The sequence below is a fragment of the Triturus cristatus genome, chromosome 12 (assembly GCF_964204655.1).
Source record: "Triturus cristatus chromosome 12, aTriCri1.1, whole genome shotgun sequence".
NCBI lineage: Eukaryota > Metazoa > Chordata > Amphibia > Caudata > Salamandridae > Triturus > Triturus cristatus.
In genome coordinates this window covers 724,972,056-724,986,706 of record NC_140595.1, presented here as the reverse complement: position 1 = coordinate 724,986,706, position 14,651 = coordinate 724,972,056, and the positions used below count along the sequence as shown (strand labels likewise).

The following is a 14,651-nucleotide window of genomic DNA, read 5'->3' as shown; positions in this document are numbered from 1 at the left end:
CCAATTCAAGTCTGACAACAAGAGGCAGGAACCACGTGGCTTCGGAAGCTCAGGAAAGTAGCCACCAACCACAGAGAAAGAGAGAACTGGCAGTATGAGAGGTGGAGAAAACAGAAGCGGGAGCAAGGAGCTCAAATGAGATTGATGGCATTTAAATAGAGCGCGTAAAGGAACAGTTACACAGCTAAGAAATGGGAAAGACAGACTAGGGAAAAAAAAAACAGAGAAAGAGCCTTTAGATGAAATTCTCTTCCTGGGACAGCAGGTTAAGAGAAATTACACATGGGGAGGTTAAGCATGTAACAAGGGGGAGAATAAAAAAGAAAATGCAGTTTTATGAAGTGTGTTTGCCAATCCAGCCAGCACTTTTGTTCTATTTCTCTCTTTGCGTCTTTTATTGGTAAAGTAACTTTCAAGTGTATGCGCAGGTATGAATGAGAGAGCAACGGTATAATAATTTGAAGCGTTTACACCAGTGCTAAAGTAGGAATGAGGTGTAGCAAAGACATGAAAGAGGTAGCGATAACAAATATGTGGAGAGGCAATAGTGACACAAAAATAAGCCACCTATTTATAAAACTGAAATGGAAGAAATACTAAAGGTTAACTTCTGAAATTGTAGCCGATAATAAAAAGATTCTCGTTGTTGGCAGGATTCGAACTTGCGCGGGGATACCCCAATGGATTTCTAGTCCATCGCCTTAACCACTCGGCCACAACAACTTGCTGTAAGCAGCCTACAAATATTTTGTTTGAAAGTTTTGAAGTTTTCCCACATCAAAGTACTGATATTCTGCAATGCGCTTTTTAAAAACAATGTTTTTTTCATCATGCACGTTCTGTCCTAAAAACAAAAATTGGATGAGTATATCTCTGGATCTGTAAAAGGATACGCTTGCATTCAAACTCTCTTGTGGCACTCAATTTTTTGGACCCTGTTGCACTCTGTTTTTGCGCTGCTTTTAGTCTACGACCCATATTACAGAAGTCAACCATCTCTGAGTATTTGGGACTCCTTGTAAGTGCCTTATCTTTAATCCTTGAAAAGCTCTATAATAAAGGGGTCTGTCAAAGATTGCTTGAATGGAAGATAAAAGAAGGCCCACTTGTCTCACCAAATGCAGTAGAGAAACCTGATGTTTTACTCATGTTATCCTTAGTTCAGTTTTTGTTAGACCTGGCATCCTTAAGGTGGCCTACCAGCAACCTTTTTGCTTTTCACCTCACGTTTTGCTGTATCTTTATGTTGGCCTTAGGACTCTAATCACTTTATCACTACTGTGAGAAAGTGGCTCTGTATATACTGTTCCCAAATAGGTACAGTGTGCACAGAGTCCCCAGTCCCCAGAGGTTTGGCAGAGGCTAAAGTTAGATATAACCTTACTCTCTAAAGTGGTAGCTTGCCGAGCAGTAAGGCAGTATCAGAGTACAGTGTAAAACATTTGTTGTACACACTCAGTCAGCAAATGGTCTCACACACTCAAGAACTGAACTCTAGGCCATTGGTTTGCATACAAAAGATATTGTTGTTTTATTTTAGAACCAACAATAGGTATCAAAATATACTTTCTCAGAATGAGATGCTTTAGTTAAATACTTTGCAATAGGCAATTGACTTTTGCAGGTCATAGTTACAGTTTATTGCAATAGGCAACACAATTTGAATAACAATAATACATTGAGCTCAATGGGAATTTTAAGTTATATGCAATTAATTACTTTCAGGATTACTTTTCTAAATCCAGGTCTGGATCCTAGATTCAGTCCTGGGACAGTTCTTGGAAACAAGTGAGTAAATTCGTTTTAGTTACTGTTGTGATTTTTAAGCAATATTTTGCTATTTTAAAAGTTGACACTTAGAAACTTTTGCTGATCAAATTACCAATGTTATCCTATGGAAGGAAATTCACTTAGCAGGTAAGTGGGGTTATGGTTACTTTTTCTAGGTCAGTGTTGGATCCTAGATCCAGCACTACTGTACCACCTGTAAGCAGTTGAGAAACTGTGTTTAAGTTATACAGGCGATTTTTAAGGAATATTTACATGTTTGCAAAATCGACACTTAGAAGAAATTTCACAGAAAAACAGTCAATGGTTTCCTATGGAAGAAAATTCAAGTTACGGGTAAAGTACGTTCTCGTTACTTTTGTAATCCAGTGCTGGGCTCCTAGGCTCAGTACTGGGACATCTATCTAAAACAGGTAAACAATTACGTTTTCACAGTTGGTACGATTTTTAAAGAATATTTGTAAGTTTCAAAAATCGACACTTAGAAAATTTTCAGCAAAAAGCAGGCAATGATATCCCATGGAAGGAAATTCGAGTTACTGGTAAGTACGGTTAAAATTACTTTTCAGGGTCAGTACCGAGCTCCAAGATGCAGCACTGAGGTCTCTCCTGATAACAGGTGAGTAAATCAGAATTCGTTGTTCGGCTGATTTTAGATGAATATTTTAAAGTTCCAAAACTCCACACCACTTAGAAGAATTTCCAAGTGAAACCACTGAATGTTAGCCTATGGAAGAAAAGTGAGTTATCGGCTTTTAGGTAAGTACTCGACTGGCAGAGTTATGGTTCTGGGCTTAGACTCAGGGGTCTCCCAGGTGAGTCCCAGCCTACTTGCCAAGCCTTAAACTCCGCTTTTATTACATATAATTTATACCTAAGGTAGGCCCTAGGTAGTCCTAGGTGCATGATGCTATGTAAGTAAAAAATAAGATATGTACTTTGGTGGTTCGCGTGTCCTGTAAGTACCAAACAGTCTATTTCATTTTTCACTACTGTGAGGTCTACCCCTCTCATAGGTTAGCTCTGTGTATTCCCCTATACTTTTTATTTGGTAATTCCATATCGGAGAGGAGTAGCTTTATTTATTTATTGAAAATCCTACTTACTGGTGAGGTTGAATTTAACTTTACTATTTTAGAAATGCCACTTTTAGAGAGTGAACATTTCTCTGCACTTACTGCTCTATTTGCCTGAAACCTGGCCCCAATACACGTCTGGATTGGGCTGGGTGACAGCAAAATGTGTGCCTTCCCTCTAGAGAGCCACAACACAGGTCACTCAACTGCACCTGGGGGGTGAGCTCCGCTCCCCCTCCACCCCCAATAGGTTCAAGAACGATAATTTATGTAAGTAAATACATTATAGCTACAGCTTATAATCATGCGAGTTTAAATCATTTGTTGTTAGATGGTTTAAATATTTGAAAGGATCTGTTTTTAATAGACATTTTACAAAAACCACTGGTACATTTGCTAATTCTGTAAAATTAACACCCAACTGCCGTGACATTGCCAACCACAATGCCGTGACTCGGATTCGAACCGAGGTTGCTGCGGCCACAACGCAGAGTACTAACCACTATACGATCACGGCGAGCTACTTGGGCTCAATGACATACAGTGACATGGAGAATTTATAATTCGGAACACTCAGGGCTGTTCCTGTGATAGGCTGGATGTATTCATTGCTTCCTCATTCCTCATTCAGAGGCTGCGTCTCCTCAGTGGTTGATAGGCTGAAACCGTTTCCTGGCCGCCTGCTTGTGAAATGCCAGGAGTCAAAGATCACACATTACACTTGCGGACCTGTGATGGAACAACAATGCAGAGAAACCCACCTGGCACAGACCTTCTATTCTGTCTATTAGACCTGCATCTTCCCTGCACCTTTCAAGCCATTTGTATGTGAAGCAAGAAAGAGTTAGAGAGTGATCCATCTACACTTTTATAGGGAGGATGTCGCCGTGAGCTCCTCCCAGCTAATCACACGAACAGCAGAAAAGCAAGATAAATACACAGTTGAGGGGTGGGCTGCATGGTTATGTTTTTGAGTAAATATTGAAACTGACCTCAGTGGCTCATTAGCAGAGCTGCGGCTAATGACTGGTGCCAAATCATGATGAAGCAAGCACCATGGCTCATAGGGGACCCACAACACGCTTTTCTTAGCTCACTGAATTAAAGTATAAACCTCCGCCGTGTGTGAGTGGTAAAGGCTTGTTATTATGGTTCCTTTTCCAATTCAAGTCTGACAACAAGAGGCAGGAACCACCTGGCTTCGGAAGCTCAGGAAAGTAGCCACCAACCACAGAGAAAGAGAGAACTGGCAGTATGAGAGGTGGAGAAAACAGAAGCGGGAGCAAGGAGCTCAAATGAGATTGATGGCGTTTAAATAGAGCGCGTAAAGGAACAGTTACACAGCTAAGAAATGGGAAAGACAGACTAGGGAAAAAAACACAGAAAGAGCCTTTAGATGAAATTCTCTTCCTGGGACAGCAGGTTAAGAGAAATTACACATGGGGAGGTTAAGCATGTAACAAGGGGGAGAATAAAAAAGAAAATGCAGTTTTATGAAGTGTGTTTGCCAATCCAGCCAGCACTGTTGTTCTATTTCTCTCTTTGCGTCTTTTATTGGTAAAGTAACTTTCAAGTGTATGCGCAGGTATGAATGAGAGAGCAACGGTATAATAATTTGAAGCGTTTACACCAGTGCTAAAGTAGGAATGAGGTGTAGCAAAGACATGAAAGAGGTAGCGATAACAAATATGTGGAGAGGCAATAGTGACACAAAAATAAGCCACCTATTTATAAAACTGAAATGGAAGAAATACTAAAGGTTAACTTCTGAAATTGTAGCCGATAATAAAAAGATTCTCGTTGTTGGCAGGATTCGAACCTGCGCGGGGATACCCCAATGGATTTCTAGTCCATCGCCTTAACCACTCGGCCACAACAACTTGCTGTAAACTGCCTACAAATATTTTGTTTGAAAGTTTTGAAGTTTTCCCACATCAAAGTACTGATATTCTGCAATGCGCTTTTTAAAAACAATGTTTTTTTCATCATGCACGTTCTGTCCTAAAAACAAAAATTGGATGAGTATATCTCTGGATCTGTAAAAGGATACGCTTGCATTCAAACTCTCTTGTGGCACTCAAGTTTTTTGGACCCTGTTGCACTCTGTTTTTGCGCTGCTTTTAGTCTACGACCCATATTACAGAAGTCAACCATCTCTGAGTATTTGGGACTCCTTTGTAAGTGCCTTATCTTTAATCCTTGAAAAGCTCTATAATAAAGGGGTCTGTCAAAGATTGCTTGAATGGAAGATAAAAGAAGGCCCACTTGTCTCACCAAATGCAGTAGAGAAACCTGATGTTTTACTCATGTTATCCTTAGTTCAGTTTTTGTTAGACCTGGCATCCTTAAGGTGGCTTACCAGCAACCTTTTTGCTTTTCACCTCACGTTTTGCTGTATCTTTATGTTGGCCTTAGGACTCTAATCACGTTATCACTACTGTGAGAAAGTGGCTCTGTATATACTGTTCCCAAATAGGTACAGTGTGCACAGAGTCCCCAGTCCCCAGAGGTTTGGCAGAGGCTAAAGTTAGATATAACCTTACTCTCTAAAGTGGTAGCTTGCCGAGCAGTAAGGCAGTATCAGAGTGCAGTGTAAAACATTTGTTGTACACACTCAGTCAGCAAATGGTCTCACACACTCAAGAACTGAACTCTAGGCCATTGGTTTGCATACAAAAGATATTGTTGTTTTATTTTAGAACCAACATTAGGTATCAAAATATACTTTCTCAGAATGAGATGCTTTAGTTAAATACGTTGCAATAGGCAATTGACTTTTGCAGGTAATAGTTACAGTTTATTGCAATAGGCAACACAATTTGAATCACAATAATACATTGAGCTCAATGGGAATTTTAAGTTATATGCAATTAATTACTTTCAGGATTACTTTTCTAAATCCAGGACTGGATCCTAGATTCAGTCCTGGGACAGTTCTTGGAAACAAGTGAGTAAATTTGTTTTAGTTACTGTTGTGATTTTTAAGCAATATTTTGCTATTTTAAAAGTTGACACTTAGAAACTTTTGCTGATCAAATTACCAATGTTATCCTATGGAAGGAAATTCACTTAGCAGGTAAGTGGGGTTATGGTTACTTTTTCTAGGTCAGTGTTGGATCCTAGATCCAGCACTACTGTACCACCTGTAAGCAGTTGAGAAACTGCGTTTAAGTTATACAGGCGATTTTTAAGGAATATTTACATGTTTGCAAAATCGACACTTAAAAAGAAATTTCACAGAAAAACAGTCAATGGTTTCCTATGGAAGAAAATTCAAGTTACGGGTAAAGTACGTTCTCGTTACTTTTGTAATCCAGTGCTGGGCTCCTAGGCTCAGTACTGGGACATCTATCTAAAACAGGTAAACAATTACGTTTTCACAGTTGGTACGATTTTTAAAGAATATTTGTAAGTTTCAAAAATCGACACTTAGAAAATTTTCAGCAAAAAGCAGGCAATGATATCCCATGGAAGGAAATTCGAGTTACTGGTAAGTACGGTTAAAATTACTTTTCAGGGTCAGTACCGAGCTCCAAGATGCAGCACTGAGGTCTCTCCTGATAACAGGTGAGTAAATCAGAATTCGTTGTTCGGCTGATTTTAGATGAATATTTTAAAGTTCCAAAACTCCACACCACTTAGAAGAATTTCCAAGTGAAACCACTCAATGTTAGCCTATGGAAGAAAAGTGAGTTATCGGCTTTTAGGTAAGTACTCGACTGGCAGAGTTATGGTTCTGGGCATAGACTCAGGGGTCTCCCAGGGGAGTCCCAGCCTACATGCCAAGCCTTAAACTCCCCTTTTATTACATATAATTTACACCTAAGATAGGCCCTAGGTAGTCCTAGGTGCATGATGCTATGTAAGTAAAAAATAAGATATGTACTTTGGTGGTTCGCGTGTCCTGTAAGTACCAAACAGTCTATTTCATTTTTCACTACTGTGAGGTCTACCCCTCTCATAGGTTAGCTCTGTGTATTCCCCTATACTTTTTATTTGGTAATTCCATATCGGAGAGGAGTAGCTTTATTTATTTATTGAAAATCCTACTTACTGGTGAGGTTGGATTTAACTTTACTATTTTAGAAATGCCACTTTTAGAGAGTGAACATTTCTCTGCACTTACTGCTCTATTTGCCTGAAACCTGGCCCCAATACACGTCTGGATTGGGCTGGGTGACAGCAAAATGTGTGCCTTCCCTCTAGAGAGCCACAACACAGGTCACGCAACTGCACCTGGGGGGTGAGCTCCGGTCCCCCTCCACCCCCAATAGGTTCAAGACCGATAATTTATGTAAGTAAATACATTATAGCTACAGCTTATAATCATGCGAGTTTAAATCATTTGTTGTTAGATGGTTTAAATATTTGAAAGGATCTGTTTTTAATAGACATTTTACTAAAACCACTGGTACATTTGCTAATTCTGTAAAATTAACACCCAACTGCCGTGACATTGCCAACCACAATGCCGTGACTCGGATTCGAACCGAGGTTGCTGCAGCCACAACGCAGAGTACTAACCACTATACGATCACGGCGAGCTACTTGGGCTCAACGACATACAGTGACATGGAGAATTTATAATTCGGAACACTCAGGGCTGTTCCTGTGATAGGCTGGATGTATTCATTGCTTCCTCATTCCTCATTCAGAGGCTGCGTCTCCTCAGTGGTTGATAGGCTGAAACCGTTTCCTGGCTGCCTGCTTGTGAAATGCCAGGAGTCAAAGATCACACATTACACTTGCGGACCTGTGATGGAACAACAATGCAGAGAAACCCACCTGGCACAGACCTTCTATTCTGTCTATTAGACCTGCATCTTCCCTGCACCTTTCAAGCCATTTGTATGTGAAGCAAGAAAGAGTTAGAGAGTGATCCATCTACACTTTTATAGGGAGGATGTCGCCGTGAGCTCCTCCCAGCTAATCACACGAACAGCAGAAAAGCAAGATAAATACACAGTTGAGGGGTGGGCTGCATGGTTATGTTTTTGAGTAAATATTGAAACTGACCTCAGTGGCTCATTAGCAGAGCTGCGGCTAATGACTGGTGCCAAATCATGATGAAGCAAGCACCATGGCTCGTAGGGGACCCACAACACGCTTTTCTTAGCTCACTGAATTAAAGTATAAACTTCCGCCGTGTGTGAGTGGTAAAGGCTTGTTAATATGGTTCCTTTTCCAATTCAAGTCTGACAACAAGAGGCAGGAACCACGTGGCTTCGGAAGCTCAGGAAAGTAGCCACCAACCACAGAGAAAGAGAGAACTGGCAGTATGAGAGGTGGAGAAAACAGAAGCGGGAGCAAGGAGCTCAAATGAGATTGATGGCATTTAAATAGAGCGCGTAAAGGAACAGTTACACAGCTAAGAAATGGGAAAGACAGACTAGGGAAAAAAACACAGAAAGAGCCTTTAGATGAAATTCTCTTCCTGGGACAGCAGGTTAAGAGAAATTACACATGGGGAGGTTAAGCATGTAACAAGGGGGAGAATAAAAAAGAAAATGCAGTTTTATGAAGTGTGTTTGCCAATCCAGCCAGCACTTTTGTTCTATTTCTCTCTTTGCGTCTTTTATTGGTAAAGTAACTTTCAAGTGTATGCGCAGGTATGAATGAGAGAGCAACGGTATAATAATTTGAAGCGTTTACACCAGTGCTAAAGTAGGAATGAGGTGTAGCAAAGACATGAAAGACGTAGCGATAACAAATATGTGGAGAGGCAATAGTGACACAAAAATAAGCCACCTATTTATAAAACTGAAATGGAAGAAATACTAAAGGTTAACTTCTGAAATTGTAGCCGATAATAAAAAGATTCTCGTTGTTGGTAGGATTCGAACTTGCGCGGGGATACCCCAATGGATTTCTAGTCCATCGCCTTAACCACTCGGCCACAACAACTTGCTGTAAGCAGCCTACAAATATTTTGTTTGAAAGTTTTGAAGTTTTCCCACATCAAAGTACTGATATTCTGCAATGCGCTTTTTAAAAACAATGTTTTTTTCATCATGCACGTTCTGTCCTAAAAACAAAAATTGGATGAGTATATCTCTGGATCTGTAAAAGGATACGCTTGCATTCAAACTCTCTTGTGGCACTCAATTTTTTGGACCCTGTTGCACTCTGTTTTTGCGCTGCTTTTAGTCTACGACCCATATTACAGAAGTCAACCATCTCTGAGTATTTGGGACTCCTTTGTAAGTGCCTTATCTTTAATCCTTGAAAAGCTCTATAATAAAGGGGTCTGTCAAAGATTGCTTGAATGGAAGATAAAAGAAGGCCCACTTGTCTCACCAAATGCAGTAGAGAAACCTGATGTTTTACTCATGTTATCCTTAGTTCAGTTTTTGTTAGACCTGGCATCCTTAAGGTGGCCTACCAGCAACCTTTTTGCTTTTCACCTCACGTTTTGCTGTATCTTTATGTTGGCCTTAGGACTCTAATCACTTTATCACTACTGTGAGAAAGTGGCTCTGTATATACTGTTCCCAAATAGGTACAGTGTGCACAGAGTCCCCAGTCCCCAGAGGTTTGGCAGAGGCTAAAGTTAGATATAACCTTACTCTCTAAAGTGGTAGCTTGCCGAGCAGTAAGGCAGTATCAGAGTACAGTGTAAAACATTTGTTGTACACACTCAGTCAGCAAATGGTCTCACACACTCAAGAACTGAACTCTAGGCCATTGGTTTGCATACAAAAGATATTGTTGTTTTATTTTAGAACCAACAATAGGTATCAAAATATACTTTCTCAGAATGAGATGCTTTAGTTAAATACTTTGCAATAGGCAATTGACTTTTGCAGGTCATAGTTACAGTTTATTGCAATAGGCAACACAATTTGAATAACAATAATACATTGAGCTCAATGGGAATTTTAAGTTATATGCAATTAATTACTTTCAGGATTACTTTTCTAAATCCAGGTCTGGATCCTAGATTCAGTCCTGGGACAGTTCTTGGAAACAAGTGAGTAAATTCGTTTTAGTTACTGTTGTGATTTTTAAGCAATATTTTGCTATTTTAAAAGTTGACACTTAGAAACTTTTGCTGATCAAATTACCAATGTTATCCTATGGAAGGAAATTCACTTAGCAGGTAAGTGGGGTTATGGTTACTTTTTCTAGGTCAGTGTTGGATCCTAGATCCAGCACTACTGTACCACCTGTAAGCAGTTGAGAAACTGTGTTTAAGTTATACAGGCGATTTTTAAGGAATATTTACATGTTTGCAAAATCGACACTTAGAAGAAATTTCACAGAAAAACAGTCAATGGTTTCCTATGGAAGAAAATTCAAGTTACGGGTAAAGTACGTTCTCGTTACTTTTGTAATCCAGTGCTGGGCTCCTAGGCTCAGTACTGGGACATCTATCTAAAACAGGTAAACAATTACGTTTTCACAGTTGGTACGATTTTTAAAGAATATTTGTAAGTTTCAAAAATCGACACTTAGAAAATTTTCAGCAAAAAGCAGGCAATGATATCCCATGGAAGGAAATTCGAGTTACTGGTAAGTACGGTTAAAATTACTTTTCAGGGTCAGTACCGAGCTCCAAGATGCAGCACTGAGGTCTCTCCTGATAACAGGTGAGTAAATCAGAATTCGTTGTTCGGCTGATTTGAGATGAATATTTTAAAGTTCCAAAACTCCACACCACTTAGAAGAATTTCCAAGTGAAATCACTGAATGTTAGCCTATGGAAGAAAAGTGAGTTATCGGCTTTTAGGTAAGTACTCGACTGGCAGAGTTATGGTTCTGGGCTTAGACTCAGGGGTCTCCCAGGTGAGTCCCAGCCTACTTGCCAAGCCTTAAACTCCCCTTTTATTACATATAATTTATACCTAAGGTAGGCCCTAGGTAGTCCTCGGTGCATGATGCTATGTAAGTAAAAAATAAGATATGTACTTTGGTGGTTCGCGTGTCCTGTAAGTACCAAACAGTCTATTTCATTTTTCACTACTGTGAGGTCTACCCCTCTCATAGGTTAGCTCTGTGTATTCCCCTATACTTTTTATTTGGTAATTCCATATCGGAGAGGAGTAGCTTTATTTATTTATTGAAAATCCTACTTACTGGTGAGGTTGAATTTAACTTTACTATTTTAGAAATGCCACTTTTAGAGAGTGAACATTTCTCTGCACTTACTGCTCTATTTGCCTGAAACCTGGCCCCAATACGCGTCTGGATTGGGCTGGGTGACAGCAAAATGTGTGCCTTCCGTCTAGAGAGCCACAACACAGGTCACTCAACTGCACCTGGGGGGTGAGCTCCGCTCCCCCTCCACCCCCAATAGGTTCAAGACCGATAATTTATGTAAGTAAATACATTATAGCTACAGTTTATAATCATGCGAGTTTAAATCATTTGTTGTTAGATGGTTTAAATATTTGAAAGGATCTGTTTTTAATAGACATTTTACAAAAACCACTGGTACATTTGCTAATTCTGTGAAATTAACACCCAACTGCCGTGACATTGCCAACCACAATGCCGTGACTCGGATTCGAACCGAGGTTGCTGCGGCCACAACGCAGAGTACTAACCACTATACGATCACGGCGAGCTACTTGGGCTCAATGACATACAGTGACATGGAGAATTTATAATTCGGAACACTCAGGGCTGTTCCTGTGATAGGCTGGATGTATTCATTGCTTCCTCATTCCTCATTCAGAGGCTGCGTCTCCTCAGTGGTTGATAGGCTGAAACCGTTTCCTGGCCGCCTGCTTGTGAAATGCCAGGAGTCAAAGATCACACATTACACTTGCGGACCTGTGATGGAACAACAATGCAGAGAAACCCACCTGGCACAGACCTTCTATTCTGTCTATTAGACCTGCATCTTCCCTGCACCTTTCAAGCCATTTGTATGTGAAGCAAGAAAGAGTTAGAGAGTGATCCATCTACACTTTTATAGGGAGGATGTTGCCGTGAGCTCCTCCCAGCTAATCACACGAACAGCAGAAAAGCAAGATAAATACACAGTTGAGGGGTGGGCTGCATGGTTATGTTTTTGAGTAAATATTGAAACTGACCTCAGTGGCTCATTAGCAGAGCTGCGGCTAATGACTGGTGCCAAATCATGATGAAGCAAGCACCATGGCTCATAGGGGACCCACAACACGCTTTTCTTAGCTCACTGAATTAAAGTATAAACCTCCGCCGTGTGTGAGTGGTAAAGGCTTGTTAATATGGTTCCTTTTCCAATTCAAGTCTGACAACAAGAGGCAGGAACCACCTGGCTTCGGAAGCTCAGGAAAGTAGCCACCAACCACAGAGAAAGAGAGAACTGGCAGTATGAGAGGTGGAGAAAACAGAAGCGGGAGCAAGGAGCTCAAATGAGATTGATGGCGTTTAAATAGAGCGCGTAAAGGAACAGTTACACAGCTAAGAAATGGGAAAGACAGACTAGGGAAAAAAACACAGAAGGAGCCTTTAGATGAAATTCTCTTCCTGGGACAGCAGGTTAAGAGAAATTACACATGGGGAGGTTAAGCATGTAACAAGGGGGAGAATAAAAAAGAAAATGCAGTTTTATGAAGTGTGTTTGCCAATCCAGCCAGCACTTTTGTTCTATTTCTCTCTTTGCGTCTTTTATTGGTAAAGTAACTTTCAAGTGTATGCGCAGGTATGAATGAGAGAGCAACGGTATAATAATTTGAAGCGTTTACACCAGTGCTAAAGTAGGAATGAGGTGTAGCAAAGACATGAAAGAGGTAGCGATAACAAATATGTGGAGAGGCAATAGTGACACAAAAATAAGCCACCTATTTATAAAACTGAAATGGAAGAAATACTAAAGGTTAACTTCTGAAATTGTAGCCGATAATAAAAAGATTCTCGTTGTTGGCAGGATTCGCACCTGCGCGGGGATACCCCAATGGATTTCTAGTCCATCGCCTTAACCACTCGGCCACAACAACTTGCTGTAAACTGCCTACAAATATTTTGTTTGAAAGTTTTGAAGTTTTCCCACATCAAAGTACTGATATTCTGCAATGCGCTTTTTAAAAACAATGTTTTTTTCATCATGCACGTTCTGTCCTAAAAACAAAAATTGGATGAGTATATCTCTGGATCTGTAAAAGGATACGCTTGCATTCAAACTCTCTTGTGGCACTCAAGTTTTTTGGACCCTGTTGCACTCTGTTTTTGCGCTGCTTTTAGTCTACGACCCATATTACAGAAGTCAACCATCTCTGAGTATTTGGGACTCCTTTGTAAGTGCCTTATCTTTAATCCTTGAAAAGCTCTATAATAAAGGGGTCTGTCAAAGATTGCTTGAATGGAAGATAAAAGAAGGCCCACTTGTCTCACCAAATGCAGTAGAGAAACCTGATGTTTTACTCATGTTATCCTTAGTTCAGTTTTTGTTAGACCTGGCATCCTTAAGGTGGCTTACCAGCAACCTTTTTGCTTTTCACCTCACGTTTTGCTGTATCTTTATGTTGGCCTTAGGACTCTAATCACGTTATCACTACTGTGAGAAAGTGGCTCTGTATATACTGTTCCCAAATAGGTACAGTGTGCACAGAGTCCCCAGTCCCCAGAGGTTTGGCAGAGGCTAAAGTTAGATATAACCTTACTCTCTAAAGTGGTAGCTTGCCGAGCAGTAAGGCAGTATCAGAGTGCAGTGTAAAACATTTGTTGTACACACTCAGTCAGCAAATGGTCTCACACACTCAAGAACTGAACTCTAGGCCATTGGTTTGCATACAAAAGATATTGTTGTTTTATTTTAGAACCAACATTAGGTATCAAAATATACTTTCTCAGAATGAGATGCTTTAGTTAAATACTTTGCAATAGGCAATTGACTTTTGCAGGTAATAGTTACAGTTTATTGCAATAGGCAACACAATTTGAATCACAATAATACATTGAGCTCAATGGGAATTTTAAGTTATATGCAATTAATTACTTTCAGGATTACTTTTCTAAATCCAGGACTGGATCCTAGATTCAGTCCTGGGACAGTTCTTGGAAACAAGTGAGTAAATTTGTTTTAGTTACTGTTGTGATTTTTAAGCAATATTTTGCTATTTTAAAAGTTGACACTTAGAAACTTTTGCTGATCAAATTACCAATGTTATCCTATGGAAGGAAATTCACTTAGCAGGTAAGTGGGGTTATGGTTACTTTTTCTAGGTCAGTGTTGGATCCTAGATCCAGCACTACTGTACCACCTGTAAGCAGTTGAGAAACTGCGTTTAAGTTATACAGGCGATTTTTAAGGAATATTTACATGTTTGCAAAATCGACACTTAGAAGAAATTTCACAGAAAAACAGTCAATGGTTTCCTATGGAAGAAAATTCAAGTTACGGGTAAAGTACGTTCACGTTACTTTTGTAATCCAGTGCTGGGCTCCTAGGCTCAGTACTGGGACATCTATCTAAAACAGGTAAACAATTACGTTTTCACAGTTGGTACGATTTTTAAAGAATATTTGTAAGTTTCAAAAATCGACACTTAGAAAATTTTCAGCAAAAAGCAGGCAATGATATCCCATGGAAGGAAATTCGAGTTACTGGTAAGTACGGTTAAAATTACTTTTCAGGGTCAGTACCGAGCTCCAAGATGCAGCACTGAGGTCTCTCCTGATAACAGGTGAGTAAATCAGAATTCGTTGTTCGGCTGATTTTAGATGAATATTTTAAAGTTCCAAAACTCCACACCACTTAGAAGAATTTCCAAGTGAAACCACTCAATGTTAGCCTATGGAAGAAAAGTGAGTTATCGGCTTTTAGGTAAGTACTCGACTGGCAGAGTTATGGTTCTGGGC

The 14,651-nt window shown here is 40.0% G+C and overlaps 7 non-coding genes across 7 annotated transcripts; all 7 read right to left on the bottom strand.

Annotated features, from left to right (window-relative positions):
• Positions 1-641: 641 nt before the first annotated feature.
• On the bottom strand, positions 642-723 carry TRNAS-AGA (transfer RNA serine (anticodon AGA)). Its single transcript has one exon. It is a non-coding gene; the product is annotated as a tRNA-Ser (tRNA).
• Positions 724-3,309: 2,586 nt separating this feature from the next.
• TRNAH-GUG (transfer RNA histidin (anticodon GUG)) lies at positions 3,310-3,381 on the bottom strand. Its single transcript has one exon. It is a non-coding gene; the product is annotated as a tRNA-His (tRNA).
• A 1,281-nt stretch (positions 3,382-4,662) lies between these two features.
• Positions 4,663-4,744, bottom strand: TRNAS-AGA (transfer RNA serine (anticodon AGA)). Its single transcript has one exon. It is a non-coding gene; the product is annotated as a tRNA-Ser (tRNA).
• Positions 4,745-7,333: 2,589 nt separating this feature from the next.
• TRNAH-GUG (transfer RNA histidin (anticodon GUG)) lies at positions 7,334-7,405 on the bottom strand. The gene has a single exon. It is a non-coding gene; the product is annotated as a tRNA-His (tRNA).
• Positions 7,406-8,686: 1,281 nt separating this feature from the next.
• On the bottom strand, positions 8,687-8,768 carry TRNAS-AGA (transfer RNA serine (anticodon AGA)). Its single transcript has one exon. It is a non-coding gene; the product is annotated as a tRNA-Ser (tRNA).
• Positions 8,769-11,355: 2,587 nt separating this feature from the next.
• TRNAH-GUG (transfer RNA histidin (anticodon GUG)) lies at positions 11,356-11,427 on the bottom strand. Its single transcript has one exon. It is a non-coding gene; the product is annotated as a tRNA-His (tRNA).
• A 1,281-nt stretch (positions 11,428-12,708) lies between these two features.
• On the bottom strand, positions 12,709-12,790 carry TRNAS-AGA (transfer RNA serine (anticodon AGA)). The gene has a single exon. It is a non-coding gene; the product is annotated as a tRNA-Ser (tRNA).
• Positions 12,791-14,651: the final 1,861 nt, after the last annotated feature.